Source organism: Oncorhynchus mykiss, chromosome 21, assembly GCF_057628025.1.
Source record: "Oncorhynchus mykiss isolate SJ-2025 chromosome 21, ASM5762802v1, whole genome shotgun sequence".
Classification (NCBI taxonomy): domain Eukaryota; kingdom Metazoa; phylum Chordata; class Actinopteri; order Salmoniformes; family Salmonidae; genus Oncorhynchus; species Oncorhynchus mykiss.
This window is the reverse complement of record NC_143042.1, coordinates 340,001-361,080: the sequence shown is the minus strand read 5'-3', so window position 1 is coordinate 361,080 and position 21,080 is coordinate 340,001. Positions and strand designations below refer to the sequence as shown.

Sequence of the window (21,080 nt, the reverse complement as noted above, 5' to 3'; positions counted from 1 at the left end):
CACTATACTGCATCAAGCCATCTCTGAGCTGTACACTAAATAACTGCACTATACTGCAACAAGCCATCTCTGAGCTGTACACTAAATAACTGCACTATACTGCATCAAGCCATCTCTGAGCTGTACAGAACTCATGTACAGAACTATTATTCTCTCTATCATTCTATATCATTCTCTCTATCATTCTATATCATTCTTTGTATCATTCTCTATATCATTCTATTTCATTTTCTATATCATTCTCTCTATCATTCTCTCTATCATTCTCTCTATCATTCTATATCATTCTCGCTATCATTCTATATCATTCTATATCATTCTCTCTATCATTCTCTATCATTCTTTGTATCATTCTCTCTACCATTCTATATTATTCTCTATATCATTATCTCTATCATTCTCTCTATCATTCTCTCTATCATTCTATATCATTCTCTCTACCATTCTCGCTATCATTCTCTCTCTCTTCCTCTCTCCACCACATATAAATAAACAACAGAAGATTCTCTGTGTGTCCAGCCTGTCAGTAGCAGCCATGTTCAGCTGGTGATGAGAAGCACACAGTCCTGTTCTCTGCCTCACAGGAACACACACACACACACACACACACACACACACACACACACACACACACACACACACACACACACACACACACACACACACACACACACACACACACACACACACACACACACACACACACACACACACACACACACACACACACACACCTGCCAGTTCCTTTACCCTAAATACCACCCTGCTCTCACTCTTCTTCCACCTCTCTGCACCTTCCTCTCTCTCTCCCACTTCCTCTCTCTCTCCCCCTGCCTTTCTCTCTCTCTCTCCCCTTCCCCTCTCTCTCTCCCCCTGCCTCACTCTCTCTCTCCCCCTTCCCCTCTCTCTCTCCCCTTCCTCTCTCTCTCCCCTTTCCCCTCTCTCTCTCTCTCTCTCTCTCTCTCACTCTCTCCCTGCCTCTCTCTCACTCTCCCCCTGCCTCTCTCTCCCCCTGCCCCCCTCTCTCTCTCTCCCCCTGCCTCTTTCTCCCCCTGTCTCTCTCTCTCCCCCTGCCTCTCTCTCCCCTTCCCCCCTCTCTCTCTCTCTCTCTCTCTCTCTCTCCCCCTGCCTCTCTCTCCCCCTGCCTCTCTCTCCCCTTCCCCCTCTCTCTCTCTCTCCCCCAGCCTCTCTCTCTCCCCCTGCCTCTCTCTCTCTCTTCCTCTCTCCTATCGCGCTCTCATCCATCTCTCTCTGTTTGTCCTCCATTTAAAAAGCCCATCCCTCTCTTTCTCAATGACTCTTGCAAACGACTCGTCTTTCCCTGTCTACCCGTTGCCAAACACACACACACACGCAAACACTCACTCACACACACAGGCGAACACTCACACACACACAAACGGATACATGCAGAGCCAGCCTACCACCTAACGTGAGGGACTGAGAAAATGAAATGAGTCAAAAGAGCGAACCGAACAAAATTAGATAATAAAAAGAGGGAAAAAGGAGGAGGAAGAGAAGAGCCTGGAGGAAGATTTATATCTGCTGTGAGATCAGCTGATATTCTCCCTCTCTCTCCCTCCCTCTCTCTCTCTCAGCTCAGACAGAAGCAACACACTCTAATGTTACTATTTTTGACAAGCTGCGCCTCACACACATTCACACACTCAACACACTCACACACACACTCCTGCCGCATGCACGACTGCACACAAATACACAAAACCACACACTCTCTCTCTCTCTCTCTCTCTCTCTCTCACACACACACACACACAAAGACATCCGCTGGATACTGGCACACGCTGAAGCAGAGGAATCAGAAACATAGCGACACAGAAGGGCTAGCAGGCAGACAGGCAGGCGGAAACACAATCCCTGTACTGGACTGGACTGGGAGAGACTACACTGGGAGGCAGATGTACTGTACTGGGATATATTTATACTGGGGAGGCTAACCTCGTCATGGCAACAAACCGACCTCTCTAAGGATTAAACTTCTCTTCCTCCAAAGGACTTCATCCTCCTTCCTCCTCATCTCCTCATTCATTTTTCACCATCCTTTTTCTCTACAATCGTTCCTTTTTAAATGTGATTGGTTGTTGCTGCCGGCCGGAGATCGATGTGAGGATTATACCAACAGCTCGTTCTCTCCGTTTCTTTATGTTAGGATAGATTTTTTTGCGTCCGTTTTGGTTTTGGCGTTGGGGTTGGTGGTTGGTATTTTGGAAGGTGAGTGTTTTGGTTCTCTTTCGCCACCCTCTGTGTTCTTTCAAAAATAAACACATTCACTCACTCACTCACTCACTCACTCACACTCACACACACACACACACACACACACACAAAATCTAAACACATAGCTACACACTAAAACAACCACACGCAAATAACGCACAAATTGTCAAGATGGCTTTGCCTTATAGACAATAAGTGTTTAATTGTCACATGTGAATGACAGTTGTTGATTCTTTCCTGATGTACATTAAAGATGTTACATGTATTCCCTTTAACTGTGTGGTGGGCTACATTGTTTCCTCCAACTCAATACTCCACAGGTCTTAATGATCGGTGGATGTGTGTGTGTGTGTGTGAAATTATGCTGTATATCAGGGATGTCTGACAACATTGTCACCAGTAGAAACACACACACACACAGAGCGAGAGTGAGATGTAGACTGTGTGTGTGTGTGTGTGTGTGTGTGTGTGTGTGTGTGTGTGTGTGTGTGTGTATGTGTGTGTGTGTGTGTGTATGTGTGTATGTGTGTGTATGTATGTGTGTATGTGTGTGTGTGTGTGTGTGTGTATGTGTGTGTGTGTGTGTGTGTGTATGTGTGTGTGTGTATGTGTGTATGTGTGTGTATGTATGTGTGTATGTGTGTATGTGTGTGTGTGTGTGTGTGTGTGTGTGTGTATGTATGTGTGTATGTGTGCGTGCGTGCGTGTGTGTGTGTGTATGTGTGTGTATGTATGTGTGTATGTGTGTATGTGTGTGTGATAATCTAAACCATGCCCTGTATGTTCAGTTAACTGCGGAAATAAAGGAACCATGAAGTGTCTTACTAGGGCGTTGGGTCTCCACCAGCCAGAACAGCATCAATGCACCTGGACATAGATTCTACAAGTGTCTGGAACCCTATTGGAGGGATGTGACACCATTATTTCATAATTTGGTGTTTTGTTGACGGTGGTCTCAGGCACCGCTTCAGAATCTACCATAAATGTTCAATTGGGTTGAGATCTGGTGACACACACACACACACACACACACACACACACACACACACACACACACACAGACTTTAAACCCCCTATGCTTCTTTGAGACCCCTCTTTCAAAGCCACTGAGACCCCTTCTTCTAGCCGTGGTAGACACAACAATGGGCCCCTGGGCATTCAAAAGTTTGGGGTCGCTTAGAAATGTCTTTGTTTTTGAAACAAAAGCATTTTTTTTGTCCATTAAAATAACATAAAATTGATCAGAAATACAGTGTAGACATTGTTCATGTTGTAAATGACTATAGTAGCTGGAAACGGCAGATTTTTAATGGAATATCTACATAGGTGTACAGAGCAACCATCACTCCTGTGTTCCAATGGCATGTTGTGTTAGCTAATCCAAGTTTATCATTTTAAAAGGCTAATTGATCATTAGAAAACAATTTTGCAATTATGTTAGCAGAGCTGAAAACGGTTGTTTTGATTAAAGAGGCAATAAAACTGGTCTTCTTTAGACTAGTTGAGTATGTGGAGTATCAGCATTTGTGGGTTCAATTACAGGCTCTAAATGGCCAGAAACAAAGACCTTTCTTCTGAAACTCGTCAGTCTATTCTTGTTCTGAGAAAATGAAGGCTATTCCATGAGAGAAATTGACAAGAAAGTGAAGATCTCATACAACGCTGTGTACTACTCCCTTCACAGAACAAACTGGGTCTAACCAGAATAGAAAGAGGAGTGGGAGGCCCCGGTGCACAACTGAGCAAGAGGACAAGGACAAGTCTAGTTTGAGAAACAGACGCCTCACAAGTTCTCAACTGGCAGCTTCATTAAATAGAACCCGCAAAACACCAGTCTCAATGTCAACAGTGAAGAGGCGACTCCGAGATGCTGTCCTTCTAGGCAGAGTTCCTCTGTCCAGTGTCTGTGTTCTTTTGCCCATCTTAATCTTTTATTTTTATTGGCCAGTCTGAGATATGGCTTTTTCTTTGCAACTCTGCCTAGAAGGCCAGCATCCCGAAGTCGCCTCTTCACTGTTGACGTTGAGACTGGACAGAGGAACTCTGCCTAGAAAGCCAGCATCCCGGAGTCGCCTCTTCACTGTTGACGTTGAGACTGGACAGAGGAACTCTGCCTAGAAGGCCAGCATCCCGAAGTCGCCTCTTCACTGTTGACGTTGAGACTGGTGTTTTGCTATTTCATGAAGCTGCACTGTATTTCTGATCAATATAATGTTATTTTAATATACGAAAAAATGAGCTTTTCTTTAAAAATAAACAAGGACATTTCTAAGTGACCACAAACTTTTGAACGGTACGCTCTGTCTGTCATTTACCCAAGAGTTTCCTTTATTTTGGCAGGTACCAGTATGTGAGTTTATGTTTTGTTTACAGAGTGTATTGGCAGCTAGCTAGTCTCCACACACTACAGTTACTCATACTATAGCTCCTAGATCCTAACATAGCTCCTAGTTCCTAACATAGCTCCTAGTTCCTACTATAGCTCCTAGATCCTAACATAGCTCCTAGTTCCTAACATAGCTCCTAGTTCCTACTATAGCTCCTAGTTCCCACTATAACTCCTAGTTCCTACTATAGCTCCTAGGTCCTACTATAGCTCCTAGTTTTACTCCTATCTCTCTACTCCTATCTCTCTAGGTCTATCTCTCTAGTCCTGTCTCTCTAGTCCTATCTCTCTAGTCCTATCTCTCTACTCCTATCTCTATCTCTCTAGTCCTATCTCTCTGGTCCTATCTCTCTACTCCTATCTCTCTAGTCCTGTCTCTCTACTCCTATCTCTCTACTCCTGTCTCTCTACTCCTATCTCTCTACTCCTATCTCTCTAGTCCTATCTCTCTACTCCTGTCTCTCTAGTCCTATCTCTCTACTCCTGTCTCTCTAGTCCTATCTCTCTAGTCCTATCTCTCTGGTCCTATCTCTCTACTCCTATCTCTCTACTCCTATCTCTCTACTCCTGTCTCTCTACTCATGTCTCTCTACTCCTATCTCTCTGGTCCTGTCTCTCTACTCCTGTCTCTCTAGTCCTGTCTCTCTACTCCTATCTCTCTAGTCCTATCTCTCTACTCCTATCTCTCTACTCCTATCTCTCTGGTCCTATCTCTCTGGTCCTATCTCTCTACTCCTATCTCTCTAGTCCTATCTCTCTACTCCTATCTCTCTAGTCCTATCTCTATAGTCCTGTCTCTCTACTCCTATCTCTCTACTCCTGTCTGTCTACTCCTGTCTCTCTACTCATGTCTCTCTACTCATGTCTCTCTACTCCTATCTCTCTACTCCTGTCTCTCTAGTCCTATCTCTCTAGTCCTATCTCTCTAGTCCTATCTCTCTACTCATATCTCTCTAGTCCTATCTCTCTAGTCCTATCTCTCTAGTCCTATCTCTCTACTCATCTCTCTAGTCCTATCTCTCTACTCCTATCTCTCTACTCCTATCTCTCTAGTCCTATCTCTCTACTCATATCTCTCTAGTCCTATCTCTCTAGTCCTATCTCTCTACTCCTATCTCTCTACTCCTATCTCTCTAGTCCTATCTCTCTAGTCCTATCTCTCTAGCTCCAGTTTCTCTCCGCTCCTTTGTGTGGATACCCTCAATAATTGATAGTTGGAGCTGCAGGCTGCCTTCCCTTTGTTAGCATGGCTGCTTTGTTCCAAGCAGCAACACACTGTACAGACGTTATTGACTCAGGAGGCGAGGCCAGGGTTTCATCTCATTACATCCGTATGGCCATGTGTGTGTATATAATACTATCTACTGACTGACATGAAGAGGGGAAGAGGACAGCTGGGGTGACTGACTGGAGGGGGTGTTTGTTTACTGCTGTGATATTAGTGAGAAAGGTGTCACACACACACACACACACGCACACACACACACACGCACACACACATGCACACACACACACACGCACACACACGCACATGCACAAGTATCACCGTACGCGTTAGTACAAGGTATGTGCTGACAGCAAGCTTGTGGTTGGAGGAATGAGGGGAATGACGGAGGAGTGGGGAGGAGGATGAGAGCAGGAGAAGAGGTGTGACTGTCCCTCCACTCACCAGCACGCAGGCCACATTGACACCGAATATTTCTGTCTTGGAAGGGCCGGGTGTGGGGAGTGATCGACTGTGGTATAAAAAGCCTTCTGAGAATACAGACGACTTTAGCGCCATAGAGACTGACCTCCAAACCTGTCAACCAACCAAACAACTTCTGATCTGGAAAATAAAAACAGTGTTCAAGAGCGCATCTGGGGTCACATGACTGTTTCCAAATCCTGTCCTTTTACATGGGTGAAACAGAGCCTACAAGTTTGTTTACACTTCGTCAGCCATTTTATAGCTCCCTGGTTAAAGGGTTCAAGTCAGAGATCTACGTCCTGTTTAAAATGGAAGGGGAAGAGAAGCAGAGGGAAGAGGAGAGCGTTCACAGAGGTCTGGAACACTCTCTGAGGAGGTTGAGGTCAGTACAGAAAACAGTGAAACCGGAGAGGCAGTTAGACTTCCTTGTGGACCCCAGGAAGAGTAGCTGCTGCTTCTGGGTAATGGGGATCCTAATGAATAAATAAACAAAAAACAGACAAACGGGCTGGTAGAAAAACAGGCAGTCAGACAAACAGGCTGGTGGACAAACAGGCTGGTAGACAAACAGGCTGGTAGAAAAACAGGCAGTCAGACAAACAGGCTGGTAGACAAACAGGCTGGTAGAAAAACAGGCAGTCAGACAAACAGGCTGGTAGACATACAGGCTGGTAGACAAACAGGCAGTCAGACAAACAGGCTGGTAGACAAACAGGAAGTCAGACAAACAGGCTGGTAGACAAACAGCAAGTCAGACAAACAGGCTGGTAGACAAACAGCAAGTCAGACAAACAGCAAGTCAGACAAACAGGCTGGTAGACAAACAGGAAGTCAGACAAACAGGCTGGTAGACAAACAGGCAGTCAGACAAACAGGCTGGTAGACAAACAGGCAGTCAGACAAACAGGCTGGTAGACAAACAGGAAGTCAGACAAACAGGCTGGTAGACAAACAGGCTGGGTGACAAACAGGCTGGTAGACAAACAGGCTGGGTGACAAGCAGGCTGGTAGACAAACAGGCTGGTAGACAAACAGGCAGTCAGACAAACAGGCTGGTGGACAAACAGGCTGGTAGACAAACAGGCTGGTAGAAAAACAGGCAGTCAGACAAACAGGCTGGTAGACAAACAGGCTGGTAGAAAAACAGGCAGTCAGACAAACAGGCTGGTAGACATACAGGCTGGTAGACAAACAGGCAGTCAGACAAACAGGCTGGTAGACAAACAGGAAGTCAGACAAACAGGCTGGTAGACAAACAGCAAGTCAGACAAACAGGCTGGTAGACAAACAGCAAGTCAGACAAACAGCAAGTCAGACAAACAGGCTGGTAGACAAACAGGAAGTCAGACAAACAGGCTGGTAGACAAACAGGCAGTCAGACAAACAGGCTGGTAGACAAACAGGCAGTCAGACAAACAGGCTGGTAGACAAACAGGAAGTCAGACAAACAGGCTGGTAGACAAACAGGCTGGGTGACAAACAGGCTGGTAGACAAACAGGCTGGGTGACAAGCAGGCTGGTAGACAAACAGGCTGGTAGACAAACAGGCTGGTAGAAAAACAGGCAGTCAGTTAAACAGGCTGGTAGACAAACAGGCTGGTAGAAAAACAGGCAGTCAGACAAACAGGCTGGTAGACATACAGGCTGGTAGACAAACAGGCAGTCAGACAAACAGGCTGGTAGACAAACAGGAAGTCAGACAAACAGGCTGGTAGACAAACAGCAAGTCAGACAAACAGGCTGGTAGACAAACAGCAAGTCAGACAAACAGCAAGTCAGACAAACAGGCTGGTAGACAAACAGGAAGTCAGACAAACAGGCTGGTAGACAAACAGGCAGTCAGACAAACAGGCTGGTAGACAAACAGGCAGTCAGACAAACAGGCTGGTAGACAAACAGGAAGTCAGACAAACAGGCTGGTAGACAAACAGGCTGGGTGACAAACAGGCTGGTAGACAAACAGGCTGGGTGACAAGCAGGCTGGTAGACAAACAGGCTGGTAGACAAACAGGCAGTCAGACAAACAGGCTGGTGGACAAACAGGCTGGTAGACAAACAGGCTGGTAGAAAAACAGGCAGTCAGACAAACAGGCTGGTAGACAAACAGGCTGGTAGAAAAACAGGCAGTCAGACAAACAGGCTGGTAGACATACAGGCTGGTAGACAAACAGGCAGTCAGACAAACAGGCTGGTAGACAAACAGGAAGTCAGACAAACAGGCTGGTAGACAAACAGCAAGTCAGACAAACAGGCTGGTAGACAAACAGCAAGTCAGACAAACAGCAAGTCAGACAAACAGGCTGGTAGACAAACAGGAAGTCAGACAAACAGGCTGGTAGACAAACAGGCAGTCAGACAAACAGGCTGGTAGACAAACAGGCAGTCAGACAAACAGGCTGGTAGACAAACAGGAAGTCAGACAAACAGGCTGGTAGACAAACAGGCTGGGTGACAAACAGGCTGGTAGACAAACAGGCTGGGTGACAAGCAGGCTGGTAGACAAACAGGCTGGTAGACAAACAGGCTGGTAGACAAACAGGCTGGTAGAAAAACAGGCAGTCAGACAAACAGGCTGGTAGAAAAACAGGCAGTCAGACAAACAGGCTGGTAGACAAACAGGCTGGTAGAAAAACAGGCAGTCAGACAAACAGGCTGGTAGACATACAGGCTGGTAGACAAACAGGCAGTCAGACAAACAGGCTGGTAGACAAACAGGAAGTCAGACAAACAGGCTGGTAGACAAACAGCAAGTCAGACAAACAGGCTGGTAGACAAACAGCAAGTCAGACAAACAGCAAGTCAGACAAACAGGCTGGTAGACAAACAGGAAGTCAGACAAACAGGCTGGTAGACAAACAGGCAGTCAGACAAACAGGCTGGTAGACAAACAGGCAGTCAGACAAACAGGCTGGTAGACAAACAGGAAGTCAGACAAACAGGCTGGTAGACAAACAGGCTGGGTGACAAACAGGCTGGTAGACAAACAGGCTGGGTGACAAGCAGGCTGGTAGACAAACAGGCTGGTAGACAAACAGGCAGTCAGACAAACAGGCTGGTAGACAAACAGGCTGGTAGACAAACAGGCTGGTAGACAGACAAAAAGACAGGAGTGTATTACACACACACCTGTCTAGAATAACAGTCTGGACCGTATCATCACACACCTGTCTAGAATAACAGACAGTCTGGATCGTATCATCACACACCTGTCTAGAATAACAGACTGGACCTTATCATCACACACCTGTCTAGAATAACAGACTGGACCTTATCATCACACACCTGTCTAGAACAACAGACAGTCTGGATCGTATCATCACAGACCTGTCTAGAATAACAGTCTGGACCGTATTATCACACACCTGTCTAGAATAACAGTCTGGACCGTATCCTCACAGACCTGTCTAGAATAACAGTCTGGACCGTATCATCACAGACCTGTCTAGAATAACAGACTGGACCTTATCATCACACACCTGTCTAGAATAACAGTCTGGACCGTATCATCACACACCTGTCTAGAATAACAGTCTGGACCTTATTATCACACACCTGTCTAGAACAACAGTCTGGACCGTATTATCACACACCTGTCTAGAATAACAGTCTGGACCGTATCCTCACACACCTGTCTAGAATAACAGACTGGACCGTATCATCACACACCTGTCTAGAATAACAGACTGGACCGTATCATCACACACCTGTCTAGAATAACAGACTGGACCGTATCATCACACACCTGTCTAGAACAACAGTCTGGACCGTATCACCACAGACCTGTCTAGAACAACAGTCTGACCTTATCATCACACACCTGTCTAGAATAACAGTCTGGACCGTATCCTCACACACCTGTCTAGAATAACAGTCTGGACCGTATCATCACAGACCTGTCTAGAATAACAGCCTGGACCGTATCATCACACACCTGTCTAGAATAACAGACTGGACCGTATCACCACAGACCTGTCTAGAACAACAGTCTGGACCTTATCATCACACACCTGTCTAGAATAACAGACAGTCTAGATCGTATCACCACAGGATGAGGGTCTTCTCAGTCAGGTTGAGACTGGTCTTCTACTATTGATTTAATGTATTGTTATTCTCATTAACATTGTTGTTGTAGTTGGTGTTAATGGTAATCCCATTTCAACTACTATTATTATTACTGATGTCTTATTGATGCTGGTACCACCATTGTTGTCATATGTAGACCAACACAATGGAAGTCGTTTAACTGGCCGTGTCAATAAAGTCTACTGAATTAAGAGAAGGTGGAGGTAGAACTGGAGAGAGGAGAGATGTGTTGGATAATGTTGCTGTCTGCTTGTGGTCTGGTGTTCAGGGTGGAGAGGTAGTAACATCTCTGCTTGTGGTCTGGTGTTCAGGGTGGACAGACAGTAACATCTCTGCTTGTGGTCTGGTGTTCAGGGAGACAGACAGTAACATCTCTGCTTGTGGTCTGGTGTTCAGGGTGGAGAGGTAGTAACATCTCTGCTTGTGGTCTGGTGTTCAGGGTGGAGAGGCAGTAACATCTCTGCTTGTGGCCTGGTGTTCAGGGTGGACAGACAGTAACATCTCTGCTTGTGGTCTGGTGTTCAGGGTGGAGAGGTAGTAACATCTCTGCTTGTGGTCTGGTGTTCAGGGTGGAGAGGTAGTAACATCTCTGCTTGTGGCCTGGTGTTCAGGGTGGAGAGGTAGTAACATCTCTGCTTGGGGTCTGGTGTTCAGGGTGGAGAGGCAGTAACATCTCTGCTTGTGGCCTGATGTTCAGGGTGGACAGACAGTAACATCTCTGCTTGTGGTCTGGTGTTCAGGGTGGACAGACAGTAACATCTCTGCTTGTGGTCTGGTGTTCAGGGTGGAGAGGCAGTAACATCTCTGCTTGTGGCCTGGTGTTCAGGGTGGAGAGGCAGTAACATATCTAATGATGGCACTAACTCCTCCAGAGGGACACCGCAGGTTAAGGAGCCAATCTGGATGTTTTCTCCAACCCTCCCAAGAGAGCTATTAGCACTAAGTCTCTCCCTCTCGCCAGAGGAGTGATATACAGTAACCTAACCATGGTTGTAGTAAATGACTCTAAGACAGTAAGGATCGTCCACGAGAGTTACAATCCGTCACTTCAGACATTTCAGCGTTTGCAGTCTGTCTGTAAATGTAGACCAGAATATTCCACCTAGCCCTCTGACCTACCCTCTCTCATCTCTGTCACTGGGGTCAGGGGTCAGAGGTCAGGGGGTATTTATATTTGGAGGTTTTCGAGACGCTTCAGAGAAATGGGAAGCGTAGGTGAACTCTTCGACTGCGGTGACACTGTCCTCGGAAGGCAGTTGTCAAGGGTCAGGGGTCAACAGGAAGGAGTATTTACAGACTGAATTTGAAGGAAAGGTACCTGTCCTATTATGGTGGGGGGTTTCCTCTTTCTGCTGTTGACTGATGTGCTCTCCGTCTCCCGTCACCTGACTGCAGGGTCAGGGGTCAACAGGAGTATTTATAGTTGAAGGTAAAGGTCAACAGGTCGTACCACTGTGCCTGTCCTAAAATGGCTTCTCAGAGTCGGTTTGGAGAAACGCTCTGGATGCTCTCCCTAACTCGTGTTATCAAATCAAGTCAAAGTGTATTTGTCACGTGCTCTGAATACAACAGGTGTAGTAGACCTTACCGAATACAACAGGTGTAGTAGACCTTACCGAATACAACAGGTGTAGTAGACCTTACCGAATACAACAGTTGTAGTAGACCTTACCGAATACAACAGGTGTAGTAGATCTTACCGAATACAACAGGTGTAGTAGACCTCACCGAATACAACAGGTGTAGTAGACCTTACCGAATACAACAGGTGTAGTAGACCTTACCGAATACAACAGGTGTAGTAGACCTTACCGAATACAACAGGTGTAGTAGACCTTACCGAATACAACAGGTGTAGTAGACCTTACCGAATACAACAGGTGTAGTAGACCTTACTGAATACAACAGGTGTAGTAGACCTTACCAAATACAACAGGTGTAGTAGACCTTACCGAATACAACAGGTGTAGTAGACCTTACCGAATACAACAGGTGTAGTAGACCTTACCGAATACAACAGGTGTAGTAGACCTTACCGAATACAACAGGTGTAGTAGACCTTACCGAATACAACAGGTGTAGTAGACCTTACCGAATACAACAGGTGTAGTAGACCTTACCGAATACAACAGGTGTAGTAGATCTTACCGAATACAACAGGTGTAGTAGACCTTACCGAATACAACAGGTGTAGTAGACCTTACCGAATACAACAGGTGTAGTAGATCTTACCGAATACAACAGGTGTAGTAGACCTTACCGAATACAACAGGTGTAGTAGACCTTACTGAATACAACAGGTGTAGTAGACCTTACCGAATACAACAGGTGTAGTAGACCTTACCGAATACAACAGGTGTAGTAGATCTTACCGAATACAACAGGTGTAGTAGACCTTACCGAATACAACAGGTGTAGTAGATCTTACCGAATACAACAGGTGTAGTAGACCTTACCGAATACAACAGGTGTAGTAGACCTTACCGAATACAACAGGTGTAGTAGACCTTACCGAATACAACAGGTGTAGTAGACCTTACCGAATACAACAGGTGTAGTAGATCTTACCGAATACAACAGGTGTAGTAGACCTTACCGAATACAACAGGTGTAGTAGACCTTATAAAGTTAAATGCTTACCTAACCAACAGAGCTATTTTTAAGGAAAAAAAATAGGTATTAGGTAAACAATAGATAAAGAAAGAAATACAATTAAATAAAAAAAAAACAGTAGTGAGGCTCTATACAGGGTATTACGGTACAGAGTCAATGTGGAGGCTATATACAGGGTATTACGGTACAGAGTCAATGTGGAGGCTCTATACAGGGTATTACGGTACAGAGTCAATGTGGAGGCTCTATACAGGGTATTACGGTACAGAGTCAATGTGGAGGCTCTATACAGGGTATTACGGTACAGAGTCAATGTGGAGGCTCTATACAGGGTATTACGGTACAGAGTCAATGTGGAGGCTCTATACAGGGTATTACGGTACAGAGTCAATGTGGAGGCTATATACAGGGTATTACGGTACAGAGTCAATGTGGAGGCTATATACAGGTGGTACCAGTACAGAGTCAATGTGGAGGCTATATACAGGTGGTACCAGTACAGAGTCAATGTGGAGGCTATATAAAGGGTATTACGGTACAGAGTCAATGTGGAGGCTCTATACAGGGTATTACGGTACAGAGTCAATGTGGAGGCTATATACAGGGTATTACGGTACAGAGTCAATGTGGAGGCTCTATACAGGGTATTACGGTACAGAGTCAATGTGGAGGCTATATACAGGGTATTACGGTACAGAGTCAATGTGGAGGCTATATACAGGGTATTACGGTACAGAGTCAATGTGGAGGCTATATACAGGGTATTACGGTACAGAGTCAATGTGGAGGCTATATACAGGGTATTACGGTACAGAGTCAATGTGGAGGCTATATACAGGGTATTACGGTACAGAGTCAATGTGGAGGCTATATACAGGGTATTACGGTACAGAGTCAATGTGGAGGCTATATACAGGGTATTACGGTACAGAGTCAATGTGGAGGCTATATACAGGGTATTACGGTACAGAGTCAATGTGGAGGCTATATACAGGGGGTACCGGTACAGAGTCAATGTGGAGGCTATATAAAGGGTATTACGGTACAGAGTCAATGTGGAGGCTCTATACAGGGTATTACGGTACAGAGTCAATGTGGAGGCTATATACAGGGTATTACGGTACAGAGTCAATGTGGAGGCTCTATACAGGGTATTACGGTACAGAGTCAATGTGGAGGCTATATACAATGTATTACGGTACAGAGTCAATGTGGAGGCTATATACAGGGTATTACGGTACAGAGTCAATGTGGAGGCTCTATACAGGGTATTACGGTACAGAGTTAATGTGGAGGCTATATACAGGGTATTACGGTACAGAGTTAATGTGGAGGCTATATACAGGGTATTACGGTACAGAGTTAATGTGGAGGCTATATACAGGGTATTACGGTACAGAGTTAATGTGGAGGCTATATACAGGGTATTACGGTACAGAGTTAATGTGGAGGCTATATACAGGTGGTACCGGTACAGAGTTAATGTGGAGGCTATATACAGGTGGTACCAGTACAGAGTCAATGTGGAGGCTATATACAGGGTATTACGGTACAGAGTCAATGTGGAGGCTCTATACAGGGGGTACCGGTACAGAGTCAATGTGGAGGCTCTATACAGGTGGTACCAGTACAGAGTCAATGTGGAGGCTATATACAGGGGGTACCGGTACAGAGTCAATGTGGAGGCTATATACAGGGTATTACGGTACAGAGTCAATGTGGAGGCTATATACAGGGGGTACCGGTACAGAGTCAATGTGGAGGCTATATACAGGTGGCACCAGTACAGAGTCAATGTGGAGACTATATACAGGGGGTACCGGTACAGAGTCAATGTGGAGGCTATATACAGGGGGTACCGGTACAGAGTCAATGTGGAGGCTATATACAGGTGGTACCGGTACAGAGTCAATGTGGAGGCTATAAACAGGGGGTACCGGTACAGAGTCAATGTGGAGGCTATATACAGGGGGTACCGGTACAGAGTCAATGTGGAGGCTATATACAGGTGGTACCAGTACAGAGTCAATGTGGAGGCTATATACAGGGGGTACCGGTACAGAGTTAATGTGGAGGCTATATACAGGTGGTACCAGTACAGAGTCAATGTGGAGGCTATATACAGGTGGAACCAGTACAGAGTCAATGTGGAGGCTATATACAGGTGGAACCAGTACAGAGTCAATGTGGAGGCTATATACAGGTGGTACCAGTACAGAGTCAATGTGGAGGCTATATACAGGTGGTACCAGTACAGAGTCAATGTGGAGGCTATATACAGGGGGTACCGGTACAGAGTCAATGTGCGGGGGCACCGGTTGTTCGGGCTAATTTTCCTCTGTTAAAGTACTAAGAGAGAGAGTGGAGAGGTTCAGCTGTGTGTTCATCAGACCGCTCACATCAGCACAGCTTCTATCCAGACCTCCTGTGTTCTCCAACACACACACTGTCAGCCAGTCAGCATCCAGAGCTGGCCCCTCCAACACACACTGTCAGCCTATCAGCATCGATGAAGGGGAGGAGCCTGTGTGGCCATTCAGAGGGTGGATGGGTGAAGCTGAAGATTGAAGTGCCTTTAAACGGGGAACGTTCTGAGGTGTCAGGCACAGCGGTTTGAGTGAGTCAAGACCACTAACACTGCTGGATTTCCTGTGTGTATCCAGAACGACCCACCACCCAAAGGACATCCAGACAATTGGACACAACTGTGGGAAGCATTGGGGTCAACATGGACCCGCATCCCTGTGGAACGCTTTCGACACCTTGTAGAGTCCATGACCTGACGAGTTGAAGCTGCTCTGAGGGGAAAAGGGGGGCTGGTGAGGGGGAGGTGTTGTTTATGTTTTGTCTACCATATGCTCGACAGAATAACACAGTGGGATCAGTCTTCTTTAAGGCTGCAGTAGGATCACTCTTCTTTAAGACTGCAGTAGGATCAGTCTTCTTTAAGACTGCAGTAGGATCAGTCTTCTTTAAGACTGCAGTAGGATCAGTCTTCTTTAAGACTGCAGTAGGATCAGTCTTCTTTAAGAATGCAGTAGGATCAGTCTTCTTTAAGAATGCAGTAGGTTCAGTCTTCTTTAAGACTGCAGTAGGATCAGTCTTCTTTAAGACTGCAGTAGGATCAGTCTTCTTTAAGAATGCAGTAGGATCAGTCTTCTTTAAGACTGCAGTAGGATCAGTCTTCTTTAAGACTGCAGTAGGTTCAGTCTTCTTTAAGACTGCAGTAGGATCAGTCTTCTTTAAGAATGCAGTAGGTTCAGTCTTCTTTAAGACTGCAGTAGGATCAGTCTTCTTTAAGACTGCAGTAGGATCAGTCTTCTTTAAGACTGCAGTAGGATCAGTCTTCTTTAAGACTGCAGTAGGATCAGTCTTCTTTACGGCTGCAGTAGGATCAGTCTTCTTTAAGACTGCAGTAGGATGGATAAGTAGTGATATTTAATACGGTTTATCAAGACTGCAGTAAGATGGAAAAGCAGTGATATTTAATAAGGTTTCAAGTTGACATAATCAGACAGTCAGAAAGTCAGTGGGTGTTGGGGGCTCAGTGTGTCAGAGAGCTACCACTCTCTCCCCAGAAACACAGACCTGTTTTCCTTCCTATCCCTCCAAGGTAGAATCCCCACAGTGCTTACCTCTCTCTGTCTGTCTGAACCGCAGGGTAGCCTGACTAGCCAGACCCCCCTCCTCTCTCCTATCCCGCCAAGGTAGAATCCCCACAGTGCTTACCTCTCTGTCTGTCTGAACAACAGGGTAGCCTGACTAGCCAGACCTCTCTCCATCTCTCTGTTTCTTATCTCTCTCCTTCCCTATTTTAGTAATCTGATATCTCTCTCTCTCCTTCCCTCTCTCGCAGTAATCTGATCTCTCTCTCTCATTCCCTCTCTTAGTAATCTGATATCTCTCTCTCTCCTTCCCTCTCTCAGTAATCTGATCTCTCTCTCTCCTTCCCTCTCTTAGTAATCTGATATCTCTCTCTCCTTCCCTCTCTCAGTACTCTGATATCTCTCTCTCCTTCCCTCTCTCAGTAATCTGATATCTCTCTCTCCTTCCCTCTCTAATTAATCTAATATCTCTCTCTCCTTCCCTCTCTCAGTACTCTGATATCTCTCTCTCCTTCCCTCTCTCAGTACTCTGATATCTCTCTCTCCTTCCCTCTCTCAGTAATCTGATCTCTCTCTCCTTCCCTCTCTCAGTACTCTGATATCTCTCTCTCCTTCCCTCTCTCAGTACTCTGATATCTCTCTCTCCTTCCCTCCCTCAGTACTCTGATATATATCTCTCCTTCCCTCTCTCAGTAATCTGATATCTCTCTCTAATTAATCTAATATTTCTCCCTCTCCCAGTACTCTGATATCTCTCTCTCCTTCCCTCTCCCAGTACTCTGATATCTCTCTCTCCTTCCCTCTCTCAGTACTCTGATATCTCTCTCTCCTTCCCTCCCTCAGTACTCTGATATCTCTCTCTCCTTCCCTCTCTCAGTAATCTGATATCTCTCTCTAATTAATCTAATATCTCTCCCTCTCCCAGTACTCTGATATCTCTCTCTCCTTCCCTCTCCCAGTAATCTGATATCTCTCTCTAATTAATCTAATATCTCTCCCTCTCCCAGTACTCTGATATCTCTCTCTCCTTCCCTCCCTCAGTACCCTGATATCTCTCTCTCTCAGTAATCTGATATCTCTCTCTAATTAATCGAATATCTCTCCCTCTCCCAGTACTCTGATCTCTCTCTCTCCTTCCCTCCCTCAGTAATCTGATATCTCTCTCTAATTAATCTAATATCTCTCCCTCCCCCAGTACTCTGATATCTCTCTCTCCTTCCCTCCCTCAGTAATCTGATATCTCTCTCTAATTAATCTAATATCTCTCCCTCCCCCAGTACTCTGATCTCTCTCTCTCCTTCCCTCCCTCAGTAATCTGATATCTCTCTCTAATTAATCTAATATCTCTCCCTCCCCCAGTACTCTGATATCTCTCTCTAATTAATCTAATATCTCTCCCTCTCCCAGTACTCTGATATCTCTCTCTAATTAATCTAATATCTCTCCCTCTCCCAGTACTCTGATATCTCTCTCTAATTAATCTAATATCTCTCCCTCTCTCAGTACTCTGATATCTCTCTCTAATTAATCTAATATCTCTCCCTCTCTCAGTACTCTGATATCTCTCTCTCCTTCCCTCTCTCAGTAATCTGATATTTCTCTCTAATTAATCTAATATCTCTCCCTCTCTCAGTACTCTGATATCTCTCTCTCCTTCCCTCTCTCAGTACTCTGATATCTCTCTCTCCTTCCCTCTCTCAGTAATCTGATATCTCTCTCTAATTAATCTAATATCTCTCCCTCTCTCAGTACTCTGATATCTCTCTCTCCTTCCCTCCCTCAGTACTCTGATATCTCTCTCTCCTTCCCTCTCTCAGTACTCTGATATATCTCTCTCCTTCCCTCTCCCAGTAATCTGATATCTCTCTCCTTCCCTCTCTCAGTACTCTGATATATCTCTCTCCTTCCCTCCCTCAGTACTCTGATATCTCTCTCTCCTTCCCTCTCTCAGTAATCTGATCTCTCTCTCTCCTTCCCTCTCTCAGTAATCTGATCTCTCTCCCAGTACTCTGATATCAACTCAAAGGGCTTCATTGGCATGGGGAAACATGTGAAATAGATTATAAACAAAAGTGAAATAATCAATCAAAAATGAACAGCTAACATTTCTCAGAAGTTTCAATACAGAGTCGTAACGATGTGCAAATAGTTAAAGTACAAAAGGGAAAATAAATAAACATAAATATAGGTTGTATTTACAATGGTGTTTGTTCTTCACTGGTTGCCATTTTGTTGTGGCAACAGGTCACAAATTCACTAACTATAAGCCACTATGACCTATTTATTGCCTCACCTCCCTAATCTTATTACATTTGCATACACTGTACATAGAGTTTTCTATTGTGTTATTGACTGTATGTTTGATTATCCCATGTGTAACTCTGTGTTGTTGTTTTTGTCGCACTGCTTTGCTTTATCTTGGCCAGGTGGCAGTTGTAAATAGTTGTAAATGAGAACTTGCTCTCAACTGGCCTACCTGGTTAAATAAAGGTGTTCTCAACTGGCCTACCTGGTTAAATAAAGGTGTTCTCAACTAGCCTACCTGGTTAAATAAAGGTGTTCTCAACTGGCCTACCTGGTTAAATAAAGGTGTTCTCAACTGGCCTACCTGGTTAAATAAAGGTGTTCTCAACTGGCCTACCTGGTTAAATAAAGGTGAAAAAAACAAACAAATGTATTGCTTCTGTTTTGTCACACTGTAGTATTTCACCCAATAGCTCGCTCTCTCACCTTCCTTCTTTCTCTCTCCTCCCTTATCTTCCATTCCCTCTTTCCACATCCATTTCTTCTGCCTTTTCTCTTCAGTTGTCTCTTCCTCCTTTCTCTCCACCTCCTCTCTCAGACAGAGCTGGCAGGGGCCAGTCCCTTTGGAGGGGGAGCGTGTTTGTGGAAACTGCCAAGACCCACACTACTATCATTCATGTAGTAAGATGACCTCGGGGCTATTTCTGATCAACTGAGACACACTTCATTCTGACTGGCCCCTCTCTGTCTTCATCACTAGAGTGGTGACTGGCCCCTCTCTGCCTTCATCACTAGAGTGGTGACTGGCCCCGATCTGCCTTCATCAACAGAGTGGTGACTGGCCCCACTCTGCCTTCATCACCAGAGTGGTGACTGGCCCCGCGCTGTCTTCATCACTAGAGTGGTGACTGGCCCCTCTCTGTCTTCATCACTAGAGTGGTGACTGGCCCCGCTCAGCTTTCATCACTAGAGTGGTGACTGGCCCCTCCCTGTCTTCATCACTAGAGTGGTGACTGGCCCCACTCAGCCTTCATCACTAGAGTGGTGACTGGCCCCGCTCTGCCTTCATCACTAAAGTGGTGACTGGCCCCTCTCTGTCTTCATCACTAGAGTGGTGACTGGCCCCGCTCAGCCTTCATCACTAGAGTGGTGACTTGCCCCGCTCGGCCTTCATCACTAGAGTGGTGACTGGCCCCACTCTGTCTTCATCACTAGAGTGGTGACTGGCCCCACTCTGTCTTCATCACTAGAGTGGTGACTGGCCCCGCTCGGCCTTCATCACTAGAGTGGTGACTGGCCCCACTCTGTCTTCATCACTAGAGTGGTGACTGGCCCCACTCTGTCTTCATCACTAGAGTGGTGACTGGCCCCGCTCTGTCTTCATCACTAGAGTGGTGACTGGCCCCGCTCGGCCTTCATCACTAGAGTGGTGACTGGCCCCACTCTGTCTTCATCACTAGAGTGGTGACTGGCCCCTCTCTGTCTTCATCACTAGAGTGGTGACTGGCCCCGCTCGGCCTTCATCACTAGAGTGGTGACTGGCCCCACTCTGTCTTCATCACTAGAGTGGTGACTGGCCCCACTCTGTCTTCATCACTAGAGTGGTGACTGGCCCCTCTCTGTCTTCATCACTAGAGTGGTGACTGGCCCCGCTCGGCCTTCATCACTAGAGTGGTGACTGGCCCCACTCTGTCTTCATCACTAGAGTGGTGACTGGCCCCCGCTCTGCCTTCATCACAAGAGTGGTGACTGCCCCCCCCCCCTGTCTTCACCACTAGAGTGGTGACTGGCCCCCGCTCGGCCTTCATCACTAGAGTGGTGACTGGCCCCACTCTGTCTTCATCACTAGAGTGGTGACTGGCCCCACTCTGTCTTCATCACTAGAGTGGTGACTGGCCCCTCTCTGTCTTCATCACTAGAGTGGTGACTGGCCCCGCTCGGCCTTCATCACTAGAGTGGTGACTGGCCCCACTCTGTCTTCATCACTAGAGTGGTGACTGGCCCCCGCTCTGCCTTCATCACAAGAGTGGTGACTGCCCCCCCCCCCCTGTCTTCACCACTAGAGTGGTGACTGGCACCTCTTTGCCTTCATCACTAGAGTGGTGACTGGCCCCTCTCTGTCTTCATTACTAGAGTGGTGACTGGCCCCTCTCTGTCTTCATCACTAGAGTGGTGACTGGCCCCGCTCGGCCTTCATCACTAGAGTGGTGACTGGCCCCTC

At 46.1% G+C, this 21,080-nt stretch overlaps 2 protein-coding genes across 2 annotated transcripts in view; one reads left to right on the top strand and one right to left on the bottom strand.

The window, feature by feature from the left end:
* Nucleotides 1–21,080, bottom strand: part of LOC118942985 (calcium voltage-gated channel auxiliary subunit alpha2delta 4a) — a 244,532-nt gene that overhangs the window by 74,001 nt on the left and 149,451 nt on the right. The gene's annotated exons all lie outside the window — the stretch shown is intronic.
* The window catches only part of LOC118936449 (leucine-rich repeat and transmembrane domain-containing protein 2), a 64,695-nt gene continuing 44,978 nt past the window's right edge, over nucleotides 1,364–21,080 (top strand). The window contains exon 1 of the mRNA XM_090214998.1: nucleotides 1,364–2,232. The gene's annotated coding sequence lies outside the window, so the exon portion shown is untranslated. The remainder of the gene's footprint in view (nucleotides 2,233–21,080) is intronic.